Raw genomic sequence first — 7,499 nt, forward strand, 5'->3', positions numbered from 1 at the left:
GGCCTCCATCTCAAGCGAAGTAGGTCCCACATCAAGCGAAGGAAGGGAGCAAGAAAGAAGGACAATTTTGAGCCCAAATCAGCCACACATGCAAGAAAAATCAGATCTACAGTAGGGTTAAGAGGATCAGCCTCTAACTCAGAAATATACCTCAAGGAAAGTCCCATCCTCTAGCCTAAGCATCAAGCAAAAGGAAGCCTGCCAAGCAAGGAAGATAAAGGAAGGAATCCATTGTAGTATAGGTCTCTGAGGAGACCTATTCTTTTTACAATTGTGCTACCAGTTGCAGGAAGAAGAGCGAAGGAATAGAACAAAATGTAGTGCATAAGGAGGCATTGATTGAAGGAAAAAAGGGAACTTTAAAAGGAGAGACTGTGTCTTATGCTTGGAGGATATACTGGTCAAGGGTTTAGGGTTTGGAATTCGTCAATTATAGATTCAATAAGAGAAATTTTCATAAGGGTTTTCCTCTCTAGGAGAGATATGCTTTGCCCTGGCTGAGAGCCAACACCTTGTGTTCTTGTCTCTTTTGTTTTGGTAACTGTTTGATGAAGTAAGAGAACACACTAATAATAATAAGAGAAGATTTTGATAACAAGAAAAAGTAAGAAGTACCTCACAAATAGTTATCATCATGAGAAGAATCTCATCCTACCTAGATGCCATAGATTCTTCAACATGGTATCAAAGCTAAGGTGACACATCAAGGAAGGGAATCTCAAGAACACATAAAATACTGAAGCATCAAGTTCAAGAATAAAGGGAACACATAGGTTGAAGCATTAGATATATAAGAAAGGGTTCAAGAGCCATCAAATACAAGATGGATAACTATCTCCTCTCCTAGATCCATCAAGAAGGATTACCATCCTAGGAACAAATCTATCTAAAGGCATCTACAAGAAGGTATATCCAAGAAGAGTCTCCATCAAATATCCATCATCTTTAAAGGAAGGCACCCTGATCAATGAAGATCTCCAGAGAATTTTTCATCACCAACCAAATATCTCATAAGGCACCTTGAAGGAATCATCTTGAAGAACTCTAGCCTACACGAGAAGTCAAAACATCAATCTTCAAGGAAGCAGCAAGATCTCTTCATCACCAACACTCTCAAGTGAGTATTTTTATGTCCTAATCTTAACATATCAAAATATATTTTTGCAAGGAGAGAAACAAGTTGGTTGGTACCGCTAATTTCCTTGTATGGAAAAAGAGGATTGATCTCCTTCTCAAAGAAAATGAAGTTATGGACTACATCAAAGGAAATGTCATTGTTCCTTCAAAGGATCAAACTCAAGCCCTAGAAAAGTATAATGAGAATGAAACTAGGGCTCAAAGGATTCTGATAGAATCCATCGAGGACCGTCTCAAACCTTATGTTTCCAAACTTGAATCATCTAAAGAAATCTATGATAAACTGGTGGAGATATTATCACTTAGTACAACTATAGAAGTGATATCATTGCATAATGAATTATATAAAATGAATATCTCAAAGGAAGAAGGAATATCTCCCTACTTCATGAAGGTACCTAATATGAGAGAGAAGCTACAAGAACTAGGAGAAGTTATATCAGATAAAGAGATGACAATTGTGGTGCTCAATGCATTACCTGAGGAATGGGGCAACTTCAAATCAAGTACATATGCCAAGAAGGAATCTACCCCGTTGAATGAACTTTGGTATCTATGTAAAATTTAGGAGACTAGAATCAAAGCCAAAGATGATATGCGATCAAAGGAGCAGTCATTTTCTGCTATGGCCAAGAGAAAAGGGAATTTTTACAAGTTTGGTCCACAGAGAAAGGGTAAAAGAGATATGTCCAAAGTCCAATCCTTTGGTTGTCATGAATATGGACACTATAAGAGGGATTGTCCTAAGTTCAAGAATGACAACAATAAGAGGAACAACAAGAAGCCTAGATTACCCAAGAAGTGAAAGAAGAGGAGAAGTAGAAGAAGGAAACCCCTCTGGATCTCTACTATGACTCAAATCAACTTCTTCACACAAGTTCTCTTTAAAATTATGGATATCATAGGAATATGTAGCAGAATGATAGAATGCATGGTTTATGAGAATGGAATATTTCGAAATATAGGAGTGTGAAGAGATAGCTCAAATATAAATATTCATATAGATGTAGCCATTGAATGACCTCATCATTGCATTAAGGAATGATCATGATCAGGAAGAATCATCTTTGAAGGCCACTATCATCAACATGAAGGAGAATTTTTCAGGATGAGGAATATAAGAATCCTCCGGTGGAATATTCAATAGAAGGCTCCTGAATTTCAGAAAATGAAGATGTCTCGATGAGAATTCCACCTATGGGGATTCAAGAAAGGATGTAGGCAGAGAAAGATGTAAGAAAGCAAAGGAGATTGAGGTAATATCAATCAAGGAAGCTGTCAAAGGAAGTTGAGGTGATCAAGGAAATAACTAAGATGAGGTATGTATGCATCTATGTTTTTCAGTTAAGTCATGTCATCACTTGTATTAATGAGCATGGGGAATTTCTCTGGAAGCGTGGTCAAGAATAGGGTAGAACTCTTTCATCAAAAATATGCATGAAGGCATGGTTCACACACTAATAAAAGCCAACATGAGAAATTACCTCACATGGAGTATGAGGTGATTGACTAGGAACCCTATAAAGAAGCATATGGGAAAATGGATCAGGGATAAAAGGACACCATGGACACTAGGAATCAACATCCGATGGATTTGTTAAGACATCTCTCAGAAGAACACATGATAACTATGACAAAGAAATAAAAATATCAAAGGACCCTTGACACCTTAAAAGGCCTTGGAGATGTGAAACATGCAGGATGTTGATGGTTCAAGCCAAAAAAATATATCATGATGAAGAGCCATCTCAAAAGGTACGATTTTACTTAATGTTATATTTTGATTTTTCTCGAGTAATATCTAGATGGGGTCATGCAGGGCTACTTGAACATGAATTGTAAGTCAAAGTACAACTATCATTCTTGTGGTGGATGGAAATTCATGAAAGAAGCATGATGAGAAAGAAGTAGCCATATGAAGAAGGTTCCATATATGTACCAAGAAGTCTAATTTCCATGAAGAAAGGAATGACATGACAAAACAAGAAGGAAAGTGATCGATGGTTGATGCCCTACAAGGAAGAATCTCGATTCAATTTCATGACATCAAGGAAGGAAAGTGATCAAGAATCTAAAGAACCCACAAAATAAGTTTTTGATGAAACGCAGAGTCCCTAGTTGAAAGGGAACTCTGAAATGTCCCTAATTAAGAGGGAGCTTGGGCAAGTCCCTAGTCAGAAGGAACTTGGGTACATTCATCTACAGGAATGGGCATATATTCCCCAGTTGAAAGGGAGAGATCGTCACAACATTATTGTCTTCACTTGGGAAGAAAGAATGGATTATTGGGTAATGATTTGGCATCCAATGCTATTTGAGTATGTGTAGGAAATCTAAGACAAGAGTAGGCAAGAGGACCGATATTCTTTGAGGGCTAGGAACCTGAGACAAGAATAGTCCTAGAAGGTCATACTCGGTGAACACCCAGGTGGGTATGTACCTTGAGAGACAATGATGAAGGTATCTATAGTCATTGGTCTTGCCAACATTGTGCTCTGATATAATGAAAGATAGAGTTGTCATTCAAGGCCTTGTTGTGGAAACAATGCTTGTTACTATGATGATATAAGAGATGGATTGCCAATTTGATTTATCTTATGTGAATTCTTCATATTGAAAATGTCCAAACACCTTGTAAAATTATTTATGAATACCTCCCTAGTTAAGAGGGAGTGTTGAAGAAAGTCTAACTAGGTTTGGTCTTCCTAAATGTAATTTTCATCTTTTTACTTGTAAAAGAAAAGAATTATTATTATTTTCATTTGTAGAAATGAGTTTCTTGCTCATTGCATAAGTCAAGCACATGTTTAAGTGCTTCTAGGAAAGTCAAAGAGTCAATTTAATTATTAAATACCCATGAGGGCATGTTACACTATGTAAATATATGTGCTAGAGTCAAAGAAATATGTCAAAGGCGATCCTCCAAAGCAAAAATAGTCACCTCTTCATGTCACCTCAAAAATGAATATTTATGCACTTAAGGACAAGTCGGAATCACTAGCTGAAGTTGGCCCAAATAGGAGGGATAGAATCCTATAAATAGGGAAACTCAACCTCACAAAAGTAGCATCAAGTGATCTCTAAAACCAGTGAAGAAAAGAGACAAGGAAAGGGTACAAAAAGGAGCAGAAAGGTGCCTCTAGTCCAATAAAGAAGAAGGGAAAGGAAACTAAGTTTTATAGGACTATTTTGGGGCTACTTTCTATCACACATGCAAAGGAGAAAGGGTATCTCTACTGTCATATCAGATACATAAGTGTAGCAACATAAGAAGAGTTCGATTGGGTGAAAAATATGCTCCAAATGGGCCTCCATCTCAAATGAAGTAGGTCCCACATCAAGTGAGGGAAGGCAGAAAGAAAGAAGGACAATTTTGAGCCCAAATTAGCCACATGTGCAATAAAAATTAGATCTGTGGTAGGGTTCAGAGGATCGGACTCTAACTCATAAATATACCTCAAGGAAAGTCCCATCCTCTAGCCTAAGCATCAAGAAAAAGGAAGCCTGCCAAGCGAGGAAGAGAAAGGAAGGAATCCATTGTAGTATAGGTCTCTAAGGAGAACTAGGGTTCCTACAGTTGTGCTACCAATTGTCAGAAGAAGAGCGAAGGAAGAGATCAAAATGCAGAGCAGGAGGCATTGATTGAAGAACAAATGGGAAGTTTAAAAGGAGAGAATTTTTTTTGTGCTTAGAGGATCTACTAGTCAAGGGTCTAAAGTTTGGCATTTGTCAATTCAATCTTAAATAAGAGAAATTTTCAGAAGTTTTTTCCTCTCTAGGAGAGAGGTGTTTTTCCCAGGATGAGAGCCAACAACTTGTGTTCTTGTCTCTTTTGTTTTGGTAACTATTTGATGAAGTAAGAAAACACACTAATAATAATAATAATATAAGATTGTGATAACAAGAAAAAATAAAAAGTACCTCACAAATAGTCCCTAGATTCTTCAACGCACCTCTCTATAGAGAGTAAACTTTTGATTATGCTTTCATATTCTTAGTGAATGATTGACCTAAGATTTTCGAAATCTCCATGTACACTCATGTTTATAGGGAAATACAAAATTTACTACACTATATATATATATATAAGTTAAACATATATGCATTTATAAAAACATGGAACAACATTTTTAACCATGGATATTTACCCCCACTTTACCATGGAGACTAAATAAGATTTTTTATGATGCCATGAACTAATTCCATGTCTTATCAACACCACATGCCCAAAAACCCATTACTCACTTCATATGACACTAGTTTATATGACATTTTTTTAATTAATCAATTTAATTAAAAGGATTAAAAGGCCATAACTACCTTGGAAATAAGTCTTAACCATTGACTTGTATATACTATTATAAATATTCTAGAATATTCAATAGAGGTTAAATCTTTACCATCCATCTAATAATTATTGATAGTTAAATCAAAACTATGGAGTCATATTCCAAAATAGAGACACCTTTTTGTTTAATTAAATTATAATACTAACAAAAAAATATCATAAATATGATTATATTATAAATAGATAGTTTCAATATTAATATTTTAACACAAATAATAGTAAATTATTATTAATAAATAAAATCTATTTACTTCTTTCATGGAAAAAAATTGTAACTTTCATTCATGGAGAAAATTATATTCTCTATGTTCTTTGGGGCACTCATGATATCTAGCCAAAAAATGATCGTGCCAAAAATATTGTTTGCATCAAAAAACCAACCCATCTTTAATAAAGGGGGTGTAGCCATAATAATGTCCATAAAAATAAACATAGCAGCCTATTTATTATGATCAAAATATCTACAAAACAAGATATTATATGAGAACAACATTGTTATTCTAAATTACATAGACATCCTAGTATAAATACATATCATTAGATAACTACGTAAAATCCTGTCCCGGGAGGGGGCACAAAAGAAATATTCTATCATGTACTATAATAGACATGCGAGAGTGAAAGAAAAAATTATAAATCAGTAGGAGGACCCTCAATGAAAGCTTGATGATAGAAACCCATTTCTTGTTCCTAGATTCACTCCACTATGTGCCACGAACCCAAAGCTTGTGAAAGACCTTATTTAGAAACGCCATCGGCTTCACCATTTTGTTCCCTGTAAATGTCAGCAATAAATATATAATCAAAATATTGTTTAAGCAAATTTATCTCTTCTACGACAGGATATAAGAGGAAAATATGACATCTCGAAAGGTTTTTGAAGCAATTAAAAATTGTCTTTGAATCTCCAAATCTCTGAATGTGGCCAATTCCAGAGTCAATGGCAAAAAACATAAGAATCGTTAGACTCATAATTTATGCAAAATTGTTTTTCCTAGAACCAAAACCAAGTTTCATCTTGCAATAATGGTTGTGATAGATAAATAATGACCCCTCTGCCACATGAACCTTCAGAAGATGAAGCACCATCGAAATAAGCCCAAGGAAATGAGAAATCAATTGATTCTTCAACCATTGGAAGCAAAAGAGTGATATAATCAAAGTATGAGAGAAAAGAAAAGACAACCAAAGCTTGAGTTTCCACAATGTTGGGTACCACTTATTTATCTCAAAATATTATAGTGTTCATGGCTAACCAGATACCCCTTGACAGTAGAAGAGGGATATCCCATAGCTTCTTTGGGATGACTGTATTCCACCATGAGGCCCATGCAGCAAAATAGGGAACCCCATCCCATTTAAAATAAACACCCAAAGATATGTAGTCTAAAGAAAATACAACAGATGAAAACATACAAAAAAAAAAAAAGGAAAAAGATGATTAAACGTCTCCCTTCATTTTTGTAGAGTGGGCACCAGTTGACCCAACGATGCCTCGTTGAACCAAGTTGTCACTTGTGGGCACCCTATTTTCCAGGATACACGATTAAAAAATTCAAGTTTTAAAAAGACATTCTACATTCCACGGACTTTTCCACCACCAGGAAAGCACGAGAGGTTTCATACCTTCAACCAGAAAAACATAACCAGATTTAGGGGTGTAAATGGGGGTGTAAATGTGAGAGGATGCATAAGCGCAAACCAGAGAATCCTCCCAACTTTTGATGTAGATGTGAAATTAATGTAGATGGCCTGTATATCGGTGTCATAGATACACCCAGTTGCCTTGCAAATTTATTTGATGTGTAGAATTCCAACCCTGCCCAAAAATTGAAGAACTTACCTTGTTTGTGACCTGAGAAATCGTTTGAAAACTATTTGATAAAAGGTGTTCTATCATCTCTTGTGAGAGAATATAGTTTTTCCCACACCCAGTCCATGGATTAGAACCAATTCTGACCCGTTCATCATTTCCAACCTTCCACGCCAACCTTCCTAGCGATCATCTGAGAAG

This window comes from Pinus tabuliformis, chromosome 3_1 (genome assembly GCF_031772625.1).
Source record: "Pinus tabuliformis cultivar Carrire ecotype Pingquan chromosome 3_1, CPIR1, whole genome shotgun sequence".
NCBI lineage: Eukaryota > Viridiplantae > Streptophyta > Pinopsida > Pinales > Pinaceae > Pinus > Pinus tabuliformis.